This window comes from Stomoxys calcitrans, chromosome 2, assembly GCF_963082655.1.
Source record: "Stomoxys calcitrans chromosome 2, idStoCalc2.1, whole genome shotgun sequence".
NCBI classification, from domain to species: domain Eukaryota; kingdom Metazoa; phylum Arthropoda; class Insecta; order Diptera; family Muscidae; genus Stomoxys; species Stomoxys calcitrans.
In genome coordinates, this window is record NC_081553.1 from 102,268,394 (window position 1) to 102,284,746 (window position 16,353).

At 43.9% G+C, this 16,353-nt stretch overlaps 1 protein-coding gene across 2 annotated transcripts in view; it reads left to right on the forward strand.

Moving 5' to 3' along the window:
* Positions 1-618: 618 nt before the first annotated feature.
* The window catches only part of LOC106082959 (uncharacterized), a 39,265-nt gene continuing 23,530 nt past the window's right edge, over positions 619-16,353 (forward strand). Inside the window, exon 1 of one of the 2 annotated variants that reach the window (XM_013245728.2) lies at positions 619-1,431. The gene's annotated coding sequence lies outside the window, so the exon portion shown is untranslated. The remainder of the gene's footprint in view (positions 1,432-16,353) is intronic. The other variant, XM_013245729.2, reaches the window with a different exon arrangement.

Genomic DNA, 16,353 nt, shown 5'->3' on the forward strand with positions numbered 1-16,353 from the left:
ACAAATAAACAATAAACAAAAACAATGAAAAACAGCTACGAACGATACAATCCTTTAGTCCAAACGTTGAGAATATCGATCAAATATTTTCGATTTCAAACAAAATCGATTAATTTTATATCGATCAATAGATTAATGCCCTAGTTAATCATATGGTTGTTTAGAGGGCCACACACGCACAAATCGACTCGTGCAATTTGCCTTGCGAGGCCATTTGCTTAAATTATAATGCATACTTTATTGCCCACACATATACGTCACAAAAATAGGAACATGTAAGTTTTAAATAATTTATTATGTTTGAGATATAACCACAACAAGCTCTGCCCCTACGTGATACACTACCAACTGGTGTACAAAACTTATTGCATTTTGTTAAAAAACGGGAAGTGTTAAAAAGGTGTTAGCCTTCAAAATATATACTGTTACGTTTAACCTTAACTAATATGCAACGTATTGCTAACGATAAATTATTAATCTCCATTACAATACGTTTGGCACTAATTGTCATTTATCAGATGTTTATATACTGCTGATACCAACAACTGTAAGATACACCCTCGTATACAAAACATTGCTCAGTGCGCATGACTATAACGTGCCGGCAAGCATACAAAAACAAATCTATATTCTCATAAGTGGGTATGGTGTCAATCTCCCAACCCATATCTGCTTTGCCATATTTCATACAGAGTAAAAGAAAATATTCAGCAATCATTTTTGTCAACTATAAACACACGGTGGGTCTAGACAAACGCGGAAGAAATCGAGTACAAAGTTAAAAAGAAACACACATACAAGAAACACCGAGTAAAGAGTATATAGTTCGGCATTTCGGTACACACAATTATTAATATTTAATTTATTAAGATATAACACAAGGAAAACGAAGGACAATCACAATATCAACCAAAACGCGAAACATAGCCAAATAAATAATAAGATTCACAACAACGACAGCATTTACAGCAATTTCCCCAAAATATTTACTCGAATTTAAAAATAAGTTTCGTTCTATAATTGACCTCCTGACTACGGCGCTCGTTTGCTCGGTCTTGATATCTACAAGAAACTTGCATTTTACTTCCCAGTGATTTATATGTTGCCCTATATTTATGTGTCCGCGCGTGAGTGTATGATAAAATAGAATATCGCGTGTCTAGCTTGAAATACACATTAATTGTTTTATGTGCTTTTATGACAAAATGAAATGTAACAAAACAAAAGGCAATTAACGGAGAGTTTGCAGGTACAACGCTGAAGCGAATAAAATTACTAACACACACACACACACACACAAATACAACATTCCATTACCAAAAAAGAAAAACCAGGACGCAGGAAACAGGAAGTTGCACAACCATTAAAACTGAATACAATATTCATTGTCATCAAACAACATAGCACATTGGGTCGAAATAGACCAATTGGGTGAGTATTTTAATTTGCCTAAAGGCCAATAATGTATGTTCTAATAAATAGCTTCAAATATCAAGTGTGGGATGCGACTAACGTTGATATAATTCTAACATTTAAGATAGAGACCTTTTCATTGTCCAAAAATGGTCATTGTAAAATTTTTACACGATATCCTTTTAGCTCTTCTCACTCCAATTTTCATGTTCGTTCGAAAAGGGCAGACTTTTTTTTAATTTTTTTGCCATCTACCATATATTGGAGTAAAATTAGGGGCTTGAAATATTACACAAATACTTTCTATTAATGTAGGTTGGTGGGGATTATCCAAAATAGCGATCTTTTAAACCGAGATCATCGTAGCGCAGAGATTAGCATGGCTGCCTAAGACGCTGAACGCCTAACCCTGGAGAGAACATCAGAAAAAAATGTTCAGCGGTGGTTATTCCCTCCTAATGCTGGCGACATGGAGGCCACCGTAGAGCAGAGGTTGGCATGTCTGCCTATGACTCTGAACGCCTGGTCAAGTCCTCGCAGGAACATCAGAAAACTTTTCAACGGTGGTTATCCTCTCCTAATGCTGGCGACATTTGTGAGATACTTTGCCGTGTAAAATGTTCTCCTAAAGAGGTGTCGCTCTGTGTCACGCCGTTCGGACTCGGCTATAAAAAGGAGGTCTCTTATTGAATCGGACAGCACTCATTGATTTGTGAGAAGTTTGCCCCAGTCCCTTAATGGAATGTTCATTGGCAAATTTGCAATTGCAATGCTGGCGACATTTGTGAGTAACTATTCCATTTGAAACAATTAAAAGTGTACTAAGTTTGGTGGGGTCGAATTTTATACACCCTCCACTATGAATCGCATATGTCTAGTTCTTTGGCCGATATCTCTTTATAGACAAACAAAGGATAATGGATAAAAATTGCTATGCTATTTCAGCTATACCAAGCTATGAACCGAATGGGACCATACTTGGTTTGGCTTTTGGAGACCAAAGTGGAATTAATTGCTCAAAATTTCAGCCAAATCGGATAAGAATTACGCCCTATAGTGGCTCCAGATATAAAATTGGGAGTTATGTTTATATGGAAGATATATCAGGATATGCACCGATTCCGGTATTTTAAAGGCCATATAAGAAGGCGTTGTGCAAAATTTCAGCCGAATCGGATAATAACTGCGCCCTCTAGCGGCTCAAGAAGTCAAGATACAAAATCGGTTTATATAGAAGCTATATCAGGTTATGAACCGATTTGAACCATACTTAGCACAGTTGTTGAAGGTCAAACCAAAACACTTCATGCTAAATTTAAGCCAAATCGGATAATAATTGCGCGCTCTAGAGGCTCACGAACTAAAGGTCCGAGATCGGATTATGTGGGAGATATATCAGGTTATGAACCGTTTTTAACCATACTTGGCACAGTTGTTAGAAGTAAGAACAAAATACTTCGTGCAAAATTTCAGCCATATCGGATAATAATTGCGCCCTCTATCCGCTCAAGAAGTCAACATCCAAAATCGGTTTATATGGGAGCTATATCAGGTTATGAACCGATTTGGACCATAGGTTAGGTTTAATTGTCAGTCTGCCATTAGACTCACTTAATCGTGTTCATCTAATGTGATACCACAGGAACAGAAGAAGGAAGATGCCTTCTAGTTCCAACCGTTGAACCCTCCAGATCGCTTCAAAAAGCCCAATAACTTGCGAATGTTTACATCCGTTAAATCAGACAGGTTCTCAAAGAAATGAGAACCTAAAGTGGAACTCATTCTAACTGCTAGTGCGGGACACACACACACAGAAGGTGTTCTATAGTCTCTTCTTTTTCGATGTCCTCACAGCTTCTGCAATAGTCGTTGTGGGCAGCCTTCAGTCTGTCAGCATGTTTTCCGATTAGACAGTGACCTGTCATGACGGTCACAATGACTGCGACGTCTGTTCTGGCCAATGACAGCAAAGCATTAGGCTTCTTCAAGTCTAGATTAGGCCACATAGTTTTGGAATGCTCACAGCCTCCTCTTTGTGACCATCTATCATTCGTTGTCCTTCGGGCCTGGTTCTGAAAACTTAGCTACCATGTCGCTGGAGGCATGCCTACAAATTCCAGTATAGGAATGTGTAGGGTAGTTACTAGTCTCCCAAGCTCGTCCGCTTTACATTTCCCTGGGATATCTCTGTGGTCCGGCACCCAGAACAAGTGCATTTTTATCTGTTCGGCCATCTCGTTGAGAGATCTGCGGTAGTCAAGGGCGGTTTTTGTGTTCAGAAATACGTTTTCCAGGGTTTTAATGGCTGACTGGCTTTCTGAGAAGGTATTTATGCCAATTGTTTTGATTGATCGCTGTCCTTATATCTTGTCCATTCCCCTACTTCCTTAATTGCAAGGATCTCCGCTTGATTCGCTCTGCAGAGTTCGGGTAACCTTTTCGATATGACCAGTTCTAGATCTTTGGAGTACACCCCAAAGCCCACCTGGTCGTTTAATTTGGAGCCATCCGTAAAGAAGTCTTTGTAACTTTTGTTACCAGGGATATCGTAGTTCCAATCGGTTCTATCAGCAATAGTGTTTTTATCAAAAAACGGCTCAGGTAGGGTGTAATCCACACTGCCTGGAACATCGGATAGTGCATCAAGGATAACACAGTGTCCGTAGCCGCCTCATGACCAATGAGAAAGCTCCCTTAACCTCACGGCAGTGGTCGCTGCTACCCAAATTGCACACTGTCCAGAGGCTGGGATTTAGCATTAAATTCAGTGCATCAGATGGTGTCGCGCTCAGTGCGGCTGTGATGCACAAACAAGCCATCCTTGGGATCCGGTTAGGTATTGAGAAGTAGGTGGACTTTTGAAGCGCCGTCCACCAGACCACAATACCATATAGCATTAGAGGTCTAACAACTGCATTATATACCCAATGCATGACACGCGGTCCAAATTTTGCCAATGGCTCTCTTGCAGGTGTATAGGGCAAGAGTTGACTTTCTTGCCTTTTCTAAAATGTTGGATTTGAAGTTTAATTTCCTGCCCAGCAAAACATCCAGGAGACAGGTTCCACTGAAGGCAACTTGTATCTCCTGCTAAATAGAACTACTTCTGTCTTGCACGGATTTATACCCAGAACACTTTTGGTAGCCCACTTCGCTGTTGTACGTAGAGCTTCCTAAAGTATATCTCTTAGAGTAGAGCGCACAACAAGCCGATTACTGGCTTAGGTGTATGTCCATAGTGGCATGGGACAGATTTATTTCTGCAGCCTCTTTCGAACTAACATAACCTAACCATATCTCTTAGAGTGCTGGGAAACTTTCCCCTAACCGTAATTACCACGTCATCAGAATACGGGACCACTTTTACACATTTTTCTTCCAGAGACAATAATATATTGCTAATGGCTATATTACAAAGTAGAGGAGACGGTAAACCTCCTTGAGGAGTTCCTCTGCTGACCCAGTCTATTAGACACAGCTTGTAATTCACAGTTGTTGATGGTCAAATCAACACATTTCATGCAAAATATCAGCCAAATCGGATAATAATTGCGGCTTCTGGCTGCTCAAGAAGTCAGGATCCAAGATCGGTTTATTTGGGAACAATATCAGGTAATAAACCGATTTCGACCATAATTGGAAGAATTTTTGAAATTCAAAACAAAATACTTGTTGCAAAATTTCAGTCAAATCGGATATGAATTGCGTCCTCCAAAGGTTCAAGAAGTCAAGATTCGAGATCGGTCTTTATGGCAGCTATACCAAAACATGGACTGATTTGGCTCATTTACAATCCTAAACGACCTGCCCTAAAAAGAAGTATTTATGCAAAATTTCAAGCACCTAGCTTTACTTCTTCGGTAGTTAGCGTGCTTTTGACAAACAGGCGGACGGAAGGACATGGCTAATTCGACTAAGGATGTCAAGACAATCAAGATATATTTTCTTTGTTGGGTCTCAGATCAATACTTCGATGTGTTACGAATATAATGACGAAATAGTCTCCTCCTTATCGAGGCAACTCCTACAGAATCATTCTGCGATATCCCCATGCGCTCCGCCATGCGACCTATGGCACAGTGTCCGGTTATGACCCCTGTCAAGGTACTCATCGACCTCTTGTCGAACGCCAGCAACTCCCTCGTCCTACTCTGGTCGATGACTGGCCATAGCGCCTTCGCAGTCCGGCAACCATCCACTGAGTTCCACCTCACCATCGACGCCGCCCTGGCCATCCCATTTACTGTGTTTAGTAGCTTGACAAATGCCACATAGGCAAGACCAACTAGTGGACTCGTCCACTCTCTCATTTCCTGGAATTCCCTCATGCCCAGGAAACCATGTCAGCATCCAGGGATTTCAAACAATCCACCACGCATCTCGACCCCAAGGCCTTGAGCGCCGCCATACAATGGCGCAGACCTCTGCCTGAAAGACCGTACACTCGTCCGGCAGTCTCAAAGACATTCTGATATTGAGTGCATCAGAGTAGACCCCCAATCCAGTCCCTGACTCAATCTTGGAGCCATCTGTGTAGATCGAGGTCTAATCTTATTGAATGGGAGAAACTTTCTCGAGAGAAACTTTTTCATCTTGGCGGCGTCATTATCGCTATCGACTTGTTCGCAGAAAAGCTTCCAGGAGACGCTGCTCTGACAGTCTTATTGTTTTCCTTGAGCCGTGTGTAATACACATCTCAATAAACTTTTTTACGACGTGCTCTGTTATAAAGTCTACGGACCTCTTTCCCAATATTGCGAATCTTCCCGGTTATCCAGGGTTTTTCTTGGGCTGATTTCCTTTCTCGACGAGGACAACTATCTTCGAAAGACGTCACTACTGCAGTCGTTATCCTGTTGAAATTGTCGTCAATGTCTTTTATGCTTGGGCAATCTAAATTATCTTCCCCAACCCTTCTTCTGAGTAGTCTTCCGAATTTTGGCAGTTGGTTTGCAACTTATTATGGAAGATTATCGGATTCCGCACTGACCGTGCTATTCTAAACCTAATGTAGCGATGCTCCATGGAGACCCCTTTAATCCTGAACCTCATCGATTAGATTTTCCGAACATATTGTCACATCAAAGACCTCCTTCCTAATCCTATTAACAATGGTAGCGGTGTTACCAATATTAAGCGTTGTTAGGTCGTTAGTATTCAAGAATTCTGCCAGGGCGTGGTCCTGCTTCCAAATCTTCTGTGAATGGGTTTCTTGGGAGTAGGTGATGGTCTCATCGTCGGCTCCTTGTTCGTTAGACTGCATTGATATACCTTTTCCAACGACCATCTTTTGGAAGTCACAGTCCTCCATGAAGACTCAGGGGCCGCGCGTGCTTCCTCCGTTGCTGTTCCGACTTTTTCTCTCTCCCCAGGACACTGTCTGAAGTCTCCATTGCGGGAGGGCTGGCTTGATCTTCCCTGAGTTACTAGAAAGCGGGGAGCTCTTTTTCAGCAATTTATCGGTATTATGCTCTTCGGCAGATCTAATTCTCTTCCCAGCTTCCGTAGAAGTGCTTTGAATGTCAGTTCTCTATCCCTTCCAGCATCCTGCACTTTCGCCCGATTGCACTGCCGATGTATACCCTCTGTCTCTTTCGTCGTGCCCCGGATTGCATTTTCGGTCTTCACTTCTACCGTCATCCCGCTGTCCTCATCTCTCGATTCGGCTGCGATGACTGTTTCACTAACACTGTCGCTGTCTGAATCCGAGTCGGAAACACCACCTTTACTTAAAGGCTGGCGACGAACTGTGCATCCTTCTGGTTTATCCGTCTCTTCCCCATTAATTAGTCTGACGACTAGTTGTGCGTTTGAAGCATTACTCTCGAGTACAGGTGCCAAGGCACCCACACGTATAGGATGGGAGGACAACATGCAACGGTCTGACACCATTACCATACCCGGCACGAGATAGCTATGAGCATGACACAGGCTGGAACTTTGAGCTCCAATCAGTGTGGTGTTCTTCGTTATCACGAGAAACTAAGCTGGGAACTACCGGATAGTGGAATGCTCCATACGGAGTAGCTGCAACTGCAATCGCGGACAATCAGCGGAATCGAGTGGAGAGTCTCAGTGAGAGAGTGAGAGCCACTGGCTCTTGTTGAAATACTGAGTGCCTATGATACTCGATACGACAACTCGAGTTATTGGCGCCTTTAAGTAACCATTGGCCTTCATGGCCATTGGCCTCCCGCGGCGACGAGCTTGCTCACCTATGTGAGTTTGACACATGCAAATGTGGCTACAATAACAACAACACACCATTACCACGCGGACAATCAGCGGTATCGAGTGGAGAGTCTCAGTGAGAGAGTGAGAGCCACCGGGTCTTGCTAAAATACTGAGTGCCTAAAATACTGAGTGCCTCGATACGACAAGGCGAGTTATTGGCGCCTTTAAATAACCCTTGGTCATCATGTTCCCTCGGCGATGAGCTTGCTCACCTATGTGAGTTTGACACATGCAAATGTGGCTACAACAACAACAACACACCATTACCACGGCTGCTAGGTCTTTGGAGTTCATTTTGAGCCTACTCTTGAAAGGCTTAAAATTTGTTCGTAATAGGTACCAAATCCGAGATACGGATATTTTTGTTCGAAGAGCGAATGAAAACACGTCCGCTCCATTCAAAATCTTAAATCATCCATTCAAAATCTTAATCAGAATGTTCATATCCGCTGATACAGACAAGCCTTCCTAGTAATCACAAGGAGTTTCCTCTTGCGACGTCGTTACAGTTTCTGTCCACCTTAGGTTAGGTTAGGTTGAAAGGAGAGTGCAGGTATTAATCTACCCCATGCCACTATGGACATACACCTAAGCCAGTAATCGGCTGTTGAGCGCTCTATATACAAAAAAAAAGAAAACTAAGTTAGGAATTCCGTGCTACTTACAAAATCCTTAAGTGTTTTCCATGCCACTCCCCTATGGTGGTTTATGTCTGGTATAGTGTTCCCACCTAAGTGCCGGTATCTGTTAGACGCGAAAGCCGGGCAATGACAAAGAAAATACTCCAACATCTTATCATCTTCCCCGCGTGTCCTACACATGCTATCACTTGCCGCACCGATTTTACATATGTGAGCTCGTAGTCCTATGTGTCCCGTCATGATACAATAACTATACTGACCTCATTCTTACTTCCTGTCAGTAATAGCCTCTTCTTCTCACGATCTGGATCCCCCCATAGGATTTTCGACGTTCTACCGACCGTTTCGCTGTGGAACAGGTTTGCATGCGCATTCATCGCTTACGCCCTGAACTCGGGCTGCATCGACCCGAAAGGTTTAGGGTTTACCAAGTTTATTGACGGCAGTCCCCTGGCCTTCACCGCCAAATCGTCTGCCCTTTCATTTCCCCTTACTCCGTTATGGCCCGGCACCCAAACGATGCGCATTTTGCCTACTCAGAGAAGGTGTTGATCTCCTTCTTACACTAAAAGACTGTTTGTGACCTTACCGTCCTGGTTGTTATTGCCCTTATGGCAATTTTACTGTCCGTAAAGATGTTCACACTCGACGTCCTCGCGTTAGCACTACACCACCTCACGCATTCCGTGAACTATCCACCTTTATTCTATAATAGGTTAGATTAAAATATGGTGCGGAATATGATACGTCCCATGACACTATGGACATTAGACTGTCCCTCATTACAAAGGATACCGTGCCATCCTCAGAGAAGACATTTATCTCCAAATTACGTTCCGTGCTGGTTGTTAAAGCCCTTATCTTTACTATTCGTAAAGATAATCACACTCGACCTCCTCGTGTTAGGACCGTTAGACCACATTCCGTGGTCTCAGGGATTTCCACCTGCAGGACCGCGTTACGATGAGGAAGTCAGAAGCGGAACTCAGTTTATGTTCTGTTCTCTAGCTTTGATCCATATGTTTACCATAATCCAAGACTGTGGTGCTGGTAACAGTGTCTGGCACTCCACCTCTAGTGATATCTCATGTATCCGATCAGAAAGCTCTTCCAATCCATCCAGATCTTCTATCGTCTACTCGATTATTCCGCTATGGTATGACCTGCTCCCATCTTCAATCTTCTAGTCGCAGTGGCTGTTTCATACCTTATATCTGTGTCTATGAGTCGGACATCTAGAAGTGTTTCCAGTGCCCTAGTGGGCGTGCTTCTCATCGCTCCACTTATGTTCTTGCGGCTGTTTTAATTTGCTTACGTTGCACTTCTTCTCGGTCGCCATCTACTGAACTCGGAGGCGTAAGTTTGTAATGGTCTAATTATTCTTCTGCAGAGCTACTGGATGTGACACTTCCACTTCAGTTTCCTATCAAGGATCACTCATAAATATTAGAACTTGTCGGCTATGGAAATCGTTCTGTGGAGGAAACGTGCCGCCTTAATTTGGCTCACTTTCGCCTTTCTCGCAATCAGACAGAGTTCAGTCTGCTCTGGGTTAATGTTCAGACGCCAGTCGTACGCCATCTTCAAGATCCTTTTGTTCATTCTGCATAGTTGATTCGGACTCTTAACCCTATGAAGTAATATTACATTGTCTGCTTTGCATATGGGTTGAAATCGCTCCAAATTTAAGGATACGTATGGTGGTCACCTATTAATAAATAGAACATTCAAAACATTCATCTCGGCATTTCGGGCCCACCACCGAAGGATGGTGCCATGTCCGTCAGTCCGTCTATCTGTGTATGTTGAAATTACGCTACAGTCTTTAAAAATAGAGATACTGCGCTGAAAATTTGCACAGATCCTTTTTTGTTCATAGGCAGGTTAAGTCCGAAGATGGGCTATACGAGTATTGGACTATATCTTGATATACCATATAAACCGATCCGCTGATTTAAGGCCCATAAAAGCCACATTTATTTTCCGATTTTACTGAAATTTGAGACAGTGAGTTGTGTTAGGCCACCCGACATCCTTCTTCAGTAAAGCCCAGATTGGTCCAGATTTGGATATAGCTGTCATATGGACCGATCTCTCGATTTAAAGTCCTCGGCTCATAAAAGGCTCATTTTTTGTTCGATTTCGGACAGTGAGTTCGATTTGGGACAGTGAGTTTTTTAATATGGACCCATTTCGGTCCAGATTTGGATGTAACTGCCGTATAGTCCGATCTTTCGATTTAACGTCTTGGGCCCATAAAAGCGCATTTTTGTCTGATCTCGCTGAAATTTGGGAAAGTAAGTTGTGTTAGACCACTCTATATCCTTATTGAAGATGGCTCAGATCGGCCCAGATTTGGATATAGCTGCCGTATTGTCCGATCTATCGATTTAATGTCTTGGGCCCATAAAAGGATCATTTTTTGTCCGATTTCACTAAAATTGGGGACAGTGAGTTGTGTTAGACTCCTCGAATCCTTCTTGAAGATGGCTCAGATCGGTTTAGATTTGGATATAGCTGCCATATATACCGATCTCTCGATTTAAGGTCTTGGACCCATAAAATCCGCATATATAATCCGATTGCGCAAAAATTTGACAGAGTGCTTTATGTTAGGCTTTTCGACATCCGTGTCCTATATGGTTCAGGTCGGTCTATATTTGGATATAGCTGCCAAACCAAAATTTAACAGTGACTTGTATTTATTAGACCACTCAATGTCCTTGCCGAATTTGGTCCAAATCGGACCATATTTGGATATAGCTGGTATAAGTGCGTTAATAAAGAATTTTTCGCCGAATTATGAAGAAAGATTGTTGTTGTTGTTGTTGTAACCCCATTTTCATGTGGAGGTGGCGCTCCTCGTCAAGCAAGCTCCTGTAGGTGAGCAAGCACGTTCCGATCTATAGGACCGATCGCCGTGGGAACAGGTTGGCCAATGCTTATTTAAAGGCGCCAATAATTCGCCTTGTCATATCAAGCATCATAGGGCATACTGAGTATTTGTGCAAGAGCCGGTGCCACCCGACGTCACACAGAAACTTTCCACTCTATACAGCTAAATGTCCGCAACTGCAGTTTCAGCTACTCCGGAAGGAGCTTTCCACTATCCGCATCCTGTGGACGCATCCGGTAGCTCGCAGCTTAGCTTCGCGTGACAGTAATGAATACTATACAGATCGGACTTCAATTTTCCAGCTTGAGTGGTGCTCACAGCTATCCCGTGCCGGGATACCTATATACCCAAGGTGGTGAGTATCCAAAGTTCGGCCAGGCCGAAGTTAATGCCTTTTTATACCCACCACCATAGGATGGGGGAATACTAATTTAGTCCTTCCGTTTGTAAAACCTCGAAATATTCATCTAAGACTCCATAAAGTATTCTCAATAGCCTCCTCGTTCTGAGTCGATCTAGCCATGTCCGTCCGTTCGTCTGTCGAAATCACGATAGAGGTCGAACACGTAAATCTAGCCGCTTGAAATTTTGCGCAGATACTTAATATTGAAGTAGGTCGTTGGGGATTGCAAATAGGCCACATCGGTTCAGATTTAGATATAGCTCCCATGTAAACCGATTTCCCGATTTGACTTCTTAAGCCCTTAAAAGCCTCAAATTTTTATTCGATTTGGCTGAAATTGCATGTGGTGTTCCGTTACGGCTTCCAACAACTGTGCCAAGTACGCTCCGAATCGGTCTATAACCTTATATAGCTCCCTTATATAAACCGATCTCCCGATTTGACTTCTTGAGCCCTTACTTAATTACTTTAATTGGCCATGACAGAACATTTGTTCCACTAGCCGAACGTAGAATAGCGTTCCAAGCGCCTCGATCTTCTGCGCTCATTCTAAAATCTCTGACACCAAGTTTCGAGGTGTCTCCCACCACTTGATCTTTCCATCGGGCTTTTGGTCTTCCCGGTTCTGCGTGTACCACCGTGTTGGTCTTCAAAAGACTTCTTTGCTGTTGCTTCTTCATCCATTCTGACAACACGACCTAGCCAACGCAGCCGTTGTATTTTGATGCGTGTAACTATGCTATCGTCGTCATAAAGCTCATACAGCTCGTGGTTATTACGTCGCCTATATTCTCCATTAACGCAAACTGGTCCATATATTTTACGAAGAATCTTTCTCATTTTCATCTGCTTTCACAAGTACCTATGCCTCAGAACCATATAACAACACGGGTAGTATCAGTGTCTTGTAAAAGGTAATCTTCGCCTGTCGAGATTGTTGTATTGATTTGTCCTTCTCGGGTCTTTTCCAGGATTTGACGCAGTGTGAATATCTGGTCTAGGGTGGATTTGCCAGGTCCGAAGCCGTATTGATAGGGCCCAATTATCTCATTGACTTTTTTTAGGTTTTAATCTTTCACACAGTACACTCGAGAGTATCTTGTATGTGATGGGGAGGAGAGTTATTCCTCTGTAGTTTGCACATTCCGTCTTGTCTCCTTTCTTGTGTACGGGAAATAGTATGCTGAGGTTCCAATCGTCCGGTATGCGTTCTTTTAGCCAGATTGCGCAGATAAGCTGATGCATACGCCTTATCGGCGTGTCGCCTCCGGTCTTAAATAGTTTAACGGGTAACCCGTCGCCTCCTGCTGCCTTGTTGTTCTTAAGTCGGATCACTGCTATTTGGACCTCATTCTGACTAGGAGGTAAACATTCTATACCATCAACATTGATTGGATCTGCGGTATCCCCTTTGCCGCCAACTTCGGATACTAGCAGTTGGGTAAAATGTTCTTTCCACATCTTCGGCATGTTATCTGTGTCGGCATGAATTCTTTGTCTCTGCAGGAGGATGTGCCTGCACCAAAGCCATCGGTTTGATGTTTAATTTTTTGGTAAAATTTCCGGACTTCATTCTGAATACTGTACATCTCAATTCGCTCACACTCACGTCTTTCCATTTCCTGTTTCTTTCCGCGGAGTAGACGTTTCTCCTCTCTCCTTTTCTCCAGATACCTCTCCTTCATCGGGCGCGTTGCTACTGATTGCAGGGTTACTCTATATGCCGCATTCTTGGCTCTATCTTGGCTAGCATCTCGACACTCTTGGTCGTACCATGGGTTTCTTGGGGGAGGCTTCCGGTTTCCAAGTACGGATTTCGCGGCATTTTCCATGGAGTGGGCAATAGTTTGCCTCTGCGCCATTATATCATCGGAACAAGGAGTGCTTTCATCAAGCAGTTGGGTCAGTCGAGTGGAGTATGCCGCTGCCATCTGTTGTGTTTGCTCGGGAGGAGTAATGTCTCAAGCTTCTTTGCTACTGGTGAGAGAAGGGAGATCGGTTTGCAAATTACTCTGCCCCTTTTCCAGACATCGGCAACTATAAGAGTGTTCAAAAACAGGTTGAGGGCCGTAGTAAGGTACTCAACTCCAGGTGAATCCAGACTCTTCAACATCAATGTAGAGATTCCGTCGGGGCCCAACGCCTTAGATGATTTGGCGCCACGGATGACATTCCTAACTTCGCCCACGGCAAATTGTGATGCCTGTGCATCGGCTCGGAGACCACGAATACGACGAATGGCTCTCCTCCTTGACCTGTCACTCTCGGGATGCACAATAAACAACCTGGCTCATCTCTTCGGATCAGTCATGGTTATTTCGCCAAAAGTGACTGAGGTCCTGTCATCCCGTCTACCGGGGTTTGCATACACCGGTGCCTAAGTTACATAGCTCCAAGTGTTCCAGCCGCAAATTCCGCTTATGTTCGTTGACTACCCTGTTTATTTCCAGATTTAGGTCGCTGATTCTGGGGTTAGTGGGGTATATAACACGAATCCCATCACGCTCGTCTGCGAGTACCACTGCTTGCGGCGGGAAGTTGGGCCGCACTTGAGGTATTCGACCGGCTGGTATACCACTGCTGCGCTAATGATGTCTCGGAATTTCCTCGGCGATTGATATACTCTCTGAAGCCAGCCCAATTGGCCTTCTTATGATTCATAAACGTCCGGCGCTAAGAGGTTATGTAGTCGGGTGGTCGCTCGATGGTGAGAATAATGGTGAGGTGGTCTGACCCCAAAGAGATGACGGCTTGCCAAGATATGTCACTCAGGAGATGCAATGGAGATGTCTGGCGAGCTGCTGCACCTCATCATAATCCCAGTGGGGGCATCCACTTTCGCCAATGCCATGCCACGCTGGTCGTTACCTAGGGGAGAAAGCCATGAAGTGTGATGCGCATTAAATTCCCCTAGAACCAGACGATTATGACCAGATAGTAACCTACTTATGTCGGAGTTGTAAGCTTGGCCATTAATCGGGACACAGCTACCAACCGGCGGTATGTACACTTTGTATAGCTCTATCTCGGCAGTACTGGACCTGACTGCTATCCCCTTGCACTCCATGTAGGTGTCACAAGCGCCTTGCGCAGGCGAGATAGGTCTATATTGCATGGAATGGTGTATCACGAAGGCCAATCCCCCACCTCCATTTCTTGGGGGATCCTTACGTAGCACATTGTATCCGTGACAACTGTGCATGTTGCAGTTGTTGGTCAGCTTTGTCTCCTGGATCGCTGCGACCAATATATCTTTCCGACTCATAAAATCACAATCTCATCGATCTTGCCGCGGAGTCCGTTGCAGTTTAGCTGCAAAAACTATACACTTCCCGGCACTGGCCTGGCAATATTTGGGCTGGGATGCTGCCGTTGCGTATGTTGCCGTACATGAGAGGTGAAGGGGGTCGACGACGCTTGTAACCCACTGCTGGCTATGTTCTCACAGCACCTTGCGACATAACCAGTATGACTTTACTCCCGTAGTGAAGTGAGGCCAGAGCAGGACCGGAAATGTACCCACTCCATGCACTGGTTACACCTCACCGACACCGACGATGATGGAGGCGGTTCTGGCAGACCGATCAGAACCAAGGTTCGGTGTTCTTTTCAATCTCGGCACAGATCAGAAGCGTGTGGTGAAGGCACTCCGGGATGTGCCTCTCCCATGGCGAAAAAAGACGAACACGTACACTAAGGCGGCAGCCTTTGCCAATGAGGGTTCCATCGGGTCAATCCGGTATGTACAACCGGCTGCCATGGGATGGCCAGAGATCGGTTCTTGTATACTGTGTACTTTAAATTAGTTTTGAATGTCCTATTGACTGCAGATTTGTCTTTTTCAGATCTTTTTTCTTATGTGAGTTTCTTGCACTTTATAGTCGGGTCTCGCACTCCTTATTACCACGACTTAGAGATATATATGCAGCTAATCCCGATTAAGCATCATATCATTTAAGTACCATTTATGGTATTATCTGTTTTATTATACCCACCACCGAAGGATGCGGGTCATTTGTCATTCCGTTTGCAACACATCGAAATATCCATCTCCGACCCTATAAAGTATATATATTCTTGATCAGCGTAAAAATCTATGACGATCTAGACATGTCCGTCCGTTTGTCCATCTGTCTGTTGAAATCACGCTACAGTCTTTAAAAATAGAGATATTGAGCTGAAATTTTGCACAGATTCTTTTTTTTGTCCATAAGCAGGTTAAGTTCGAAGATGGGCTATATCGGACTATATCTTGATATAGCCCCCATATAGACCGATCGGCCGATTTAGGGTCTTAGGCCCATAAAAGCCACATTTATTATCCGATTTTGCTGAAATTTGGGACAGTGAGTTGTGTAAGGCCCTTCGACATCCTTTGTCAATTTGGCTCAGATCGGTCCAGATTTGGATATAGCTGCCATATAGACCGATCCTCCGATTTAGGGTCTTAGGCCCACAAAAGCCATATTTATTATCCGATTTTGATGAAATTCGGGACAGTGAATTGTGTTAGGTCCATCGACATTCTTCGTCAATTTGGCCCAGATCGGTCCAGATTTGGATATAGCTGCCATATAGACCGATCCTCCGATTTAGGGTCTTTGGCCCACAAAAGCCATATTTATTATCCGATTTTGATGAAATTCGAGACAATGAATTGTGTTAGGTCCATCGACATCCTTCGTCAATTTGGCCCAGATCGGTCCAGATTTGGATATAGCTGCCATATAGACCGATTTCTTGATTTAAGGTTTTTGTCCCAGAAA